Genomic DNA, 5,646 nt, shown 5'->3' with positions numbered 1-5,646 from the left:
GGGGTGGAGTAGTATTTAGAAAGGGGACTTTGTAATTGATTGAATGAATGGAAGGTCCTGGGGTGGGGTAGTACTTGGAGATTATTTAATCACCCTTAGTAAATGCTGTATTTTGAATGATATCATATTTTGACCTTCTCTGTTCTTGGTTGGTCACTGAATAAAATGGAGAGCACCTATGCTGGTATTCTGAACCTTGGGAAGTTGCCTTTCCTTGGCATTACATTACAACAATAGAAAAAATATTCTGAGCATAGAAAGTTACTATAGTGACAAGGAAGATCAAAACACGCAATCAGAAGAAGATAACAAAGTCAAAGATCCCATATTTAAAGCCTCCAAGAAAAATATGAGTGAGTTGGTCTAAAGCCAAGGTCTCAGGCTCAAAAAGGATTTTGTAAAGCAAATAAGAGAGGTAAAGTAAAAATTGTGAAGTGTAATGGGGTGATGCAAGAAGATCATGAAAGGTGAGTCAACAACTTTGTAAAAGAGATACAAAAATACTGAAGAAAAAAAAAACTGTAAAAAACAAAATAGGTCAAATGATAAAATAGGTACAAAAAGCCAATAAGAAGAGTGTCATAAAAACAGAATTGGCTTAATGGTAAAAGGGGCATAAAAAATTCACTGAAGAAAAAAAAACAAAAGAAAAATCCTTAAAAAGTAGAATTGGCCAAATGGAAAAGGAGGTACAAAAGCTCATTGAAGAAAATAATTCCTTAAAAATTAGAATGGAGCAAATGGAAGCTAAAGATTATGAGAAAAAAAAAACAGTAAAACAAACAAAAAAGAATGAAAAAATAGAAAACAATGTGAAATATTTCATTGGAAAAACAACAGACCTGGGAAATAGATCCAGGAGAGATCGTTTAAAATTTATTGAACTACTTGGAAACCATGATCAAAAAAAGAAACTAGACATCATTTTTCAAGGATATTCTAGAACAAGAGAATAAAATAGAAATTGAAAGAAACCATCCTGAAAGAAATTGAAAGAAACCTCCTGAAAGGAATAATAAAATGGAGATGGCCAGGGGTAGGATAACAAAATTCCAGAGCTGCCAGATCAAGGAGAAAATATTACAAACAAGAAAGAAGTATCTTGGAGCCACAGTCAGCATAACATAAAATTTAGCAGCTTCTACATTAAAGGATCAGAGAGCTTTGATTAGGATATTCCAGAGGTCAAAGGAGCTAGGATTACAATGAAAAGTCACCTACCTAGCAAAACTTGAGTATAATCCTTTAGGGGAAGAAATGAATATTCAGTGAAGTAGAGGATTTTCAAGCATTCTTGATGAAAAGACCAGAGCTGAAAAGTATAGAGTCAGGAGATGTCATCGTCAGTGTTGAGTTGGTTGGTTGGTTATTCTTCATTTTTTTAAATTAAATTTTATGTTTGTTTTTACTTTACATCATTCATTTCCACAAGATTTTGAGTTACAAATTTTCTCCTCATCTTTCCCCTACCCACCACCCCAAAAAGAGTGATCCCACTGAATACCCTCTAGGCAATCAGCTCTCTCTCTTATATCCTGCCCCATGCCCCTCTGACTTTCCAGTACAGCAAGATAGATTTCTATGCCCCAGTGCCTGTATATCTTATTTCACAGTTGCATGTAAAATATATATAAATAAACATTTGATTTTAAAACTTTGAATTCCAGATTCTTTCCCTTCCTCCCTCATCACTCACCCTTACTGGGAAGATAAGCAATTCGATATAGGTTGTACATGTGTACCTATGCAAAACATTTCCATAGGGGATATATTGTGAAAGACTAACTATATTTCCCTCCACACTATCCCACCGTCCACTTGTTCTTTTCTCTACTTTGAAAGTGTTCCTTTTCAAAATGTTGCACTTCCAACTTCCCTCCCCCCCCAAACTTCCCTCCCCTCCACCATCATCCCTCTTATCCCCTGCCCCTCTTCTCTACTGTAGGGTGAGATACCCTATTTACTGTGTATGTCATTCCCTCCCTAAGCTAAATTCAATGAGAGAAAGGTTGATTCATTCCCTTTTGCCTTACTGTTCTTCCCCTCTATTGTAACAGTTTTTCCCTTGCCTCTTCTATATGAAATAATTTACCACATTCTGTCTCTCCTCATCTCCTCTCATTATATTCCTCTCTAACCTCTGAATTTCACCTTTTAAGTATCATCCCTTTCTATCCAATTAATCCTGTGCCCTCTGTCTATGTATGCCTGTACATGTATACACACATTCACATATGTATTCATATGCCCACATACCCTCTGATATACAGATATATTATGTATGTAAACATACATATATATAGACACATTTATATTCCCTTGAACTATTCTCATACTGAGAAATGTTTCATAAGTTACAATTATCATTTTTCCATGTAGGAATGTAAATAGTTCAACTTTGATAAGTTCGTTATGATTTCTTTTCCCTGTTTACCTTTCATCCTTCTCTTGCTTCTTGTATCTGAATATCAAATTTCCTATTTAACTCTGGTTTTTTCATCAAGAATGCTTGAAAATCCTCTAGTCCATTGAATAACCATATTTTCCCTTGAAACACGATACTTAGTTTTGCTGGGTAGGTGATTCTTGGTTTTAATCCCAGCTCCTTTGACCTCTGCAATATCATATTCCAAGCCCTTCGATCCCTCAGTGTAGAAGCTGCCAGATCCTGGGTTTTCCTGATTGTGTTTCCACAATATTAAAATTGTTTCTTCCTGGCTGCTTGTAATGTTTTCTCCTTGATCTGGGAATTCCAGAACCTGGATATTATATTCCTAGGAAATTTTTTTGGAGGGATCTTTTTCAGGAGGTGATTGGTGGACTCTTTCAACCTCTATTTTGCCTTCTGGTGCTAACACATCAGGGCAATTATCCTTGAGAAAATCTTGAAGAATTATTTCTAGGTTCTCTTTTTGATATGGCTTTCAGGTAGTCCAATAACTTTAAAATTATCTCTCCTGTATGTGTTTTCCAGGTCAGTGGTTTTCCCAATGAGATATTTCACATTTCTATTTTTGTATGTGTTTGAATCTGTTTAATAGTTATCTTGATTTCTCACAAAGTCACTAGCTTCCATTTGCTCCAATCTAATTGTGAAGGAATGATGCATTTAAATGGGCTTTTCAAATTTTTTTTTCCATCTGGCAAATTTGGCTTTTTAAGGTATTCTTCTCCTCATTGGCTGTTTGAGTGTCTTTTGCCATTTGAGTTAATCTATTTTTTAAGGTGTTATTTTTTTCAGTCAGCTTGTTGACTCTCTTTTCATGATTTTCTTGCATCATCCTCATTTTTCTTCCCAATTTTCCCTCCACTTCTCTTATTTGGTTTTCAAAATCCTTTTTAAGCTCCTCTATGGCTTGTAACCAGTTAATATTTTTCTTGGAAGGTTTTGGTGCAGGAGTTTTTACTTCATTGTCTTCCTCCTGTTTCATGCTTTCTTTCTTTCCTTTTTTCCCCCCAAAAGAGTCCAAAGTTGGATTGCTAGGCTTCCTTTGCTTCCTTTGCTTGCTCATGTTATCACTCAATTACTTGACTTTTGAACTTTTTGCCACAGTAGAACTCTGCTTCCAGAGAGGAGAGCTTTGTCCCAAATCACTGTGGTTTTCTCAGCTACCGAAGGTATTAGTTGGCTGCCCTTTCAAAAGCCTCCACATGCTCTGGCTCACTGGTCATTCACCCAGGACCTCCACCCCAGACAGCGGTCCAGATGCAAGCAGGTTAAAGCAAGAGTGATTACCCCTACAATCTATAGGCCAGGAGCTCTGAAGCAGCCAGGCAGTTGTGGCACTTCAGCCCCTTCTCCCCCTGGGGGCAGAGGCTGGACCACACTCCCAGACTTCCTGTTGCCAAAGTTCACACTGACCTCTCACTTTATCCTTAGCATCTATGGGTTGATAATTCTGTAAATCACCACAGGTGCTGGTGATCCACTCCTTTGAAGTCCCTCCTGCTGGGGCTGGTTGTGGCCTCCCTGAGCCTTTAAACTCGTGCTCAACAGGGGCTGGTGGCTCTGCTCCCAGAGTGTTGTGATGGCCTCTTTCTGCCAGCCTGCCAGGCTGCCTTCAGCGGGAGGTTAGTTTCTCTCTGTTACTTTGTGGGTTCTGTAGCTCTAAAGATATTTTAGAGTCATTTTTTTTTACCTGTATTAGAGAAGGTGGAAGTGGGAACCACACAGAAATCCTGTTTGTACTCTGTCATCTTAGCTCTGCCCCAATTCCTCCTTGGTTGTTCTTCATTCTTGAAGAGGACCAAAATGACATCACTATGTTAGACTCAAGAGACATGGAAGTAGAATCCTTGTGGATCATAGCAAGTAGAAGGCTTTGAACACCTTTGTGTGTAGCTGAGATGAATCCCTTTAGTGTGAGGATCCACGTAGGGGTCTTAGAAGAAAAAAAGTTTGAAATAGTTTGTGTGGGAAGAAGGTTAATCAATGAAGAAAGAATAAAATCATTACCCTGTAGCTATGAAATCCTCTCTGAGATTAGATAAGATAAATTAATAGGGAGGCTTGTGATTGCCTGACTTTCTCCAACAGCTTTTAGCCATCCTGAGATAGAGGCAAAGGAGGCAGATTGTGTTTGGTCTTGGCAAAGAAGAGCTAGTAATAGGATTCAAGGGTCAAAATTCCATTACTAGGTCAAAATTGTGAAGGATAAAAAGCAATGTCAAGTGTTAAAAAAATGCTTCAAATTTACAACATTTTTTATTCATTAAATAAAGATCTATGGTGCCAAAAAAATAAAATAAAATTACTAGGAGCAAGCCATGAAAAGTTTAGATGATTTATGATACTTGAAACTCACATGTACCAAATTGTCTTTTAGAACAGGTTTCATGAAATATATTCATCTCTCAGAACTGGTAATTTTTCAGTGTTTAGCCTTCTCTAATTCATACTTCTTAGCTTGAAATCAAATGGGAAAATGGCTTTCCCTCATAGGGATCATTCACAATAGGTACATGGATCATGGAGTTAGAAGAACTACAAACAGACCAGGGTGTTTTTATGTAGAATGTGTCAATAACAGTAAAATGTAAAATGATTGGAAAGGTCACAAGAGCTCTGGTTATGAAGAACTTTAAGTGCAAAACAGAGGACTTTATATTTGATCCTGTAAATAGTGGGGAGTCATTGAAACTCACAATTTCAAACCTACATTTTAGAAAACTAACCTAAGTAGCTAATGGGAAATACTATCATTGTGGTGAGAAGACTTGACAGGTTAGAAAGCTATCACAGTAGAATAGATAGGAGTTGAGAAATATGGGAACTAAGATTGTGTCTGTATGAGCCAAGAGAAGAGGACATATAAAACAGATGTTGTGAAGGTAGATGTAACAAGATTTGGCAATATATTAGATCTATGGACTGAGTGAGAGTAGAGTTAAGGAAGATACATAGGTGGCAAGCCTGGATGACTGAGGGGGATAATGGTACCCTTAAGAGTAACTGGGAATTGAAGAGGGATTTACAGGCAAAGATAAAATCTGCTTTAGGCATATTAATTTTGAGATACTTAAGTCGATACACAGTTAGTAATGTTTAGGAGGTATGTGGACATACCTGAAATACCTCAAGAGAATCACTAGGGCTAGTGATAGATAGATAGATAGATAGATAGATAGATAGATAGATAGATAGAT

Source organism: Petaurus breviceps, unplaced genomic scaffold (genome assembly GCF_028583685.1).
Source record: "Petaurus breviceps papuanus isolate PSGF00001 unplaced genomic scaffold, PetGlider_PUasm1.0 90639, whole genome shotgun sequence".
Classification (NCBI taxonomy): Eukaryota; Metazoa; Chordata; class Mammalia; order Diprotodontia; family Petauridae; genus Petaurus; species Petaurus breviceps.
This window is presented reverse-complemented; position numbering follows the sequence as displayed.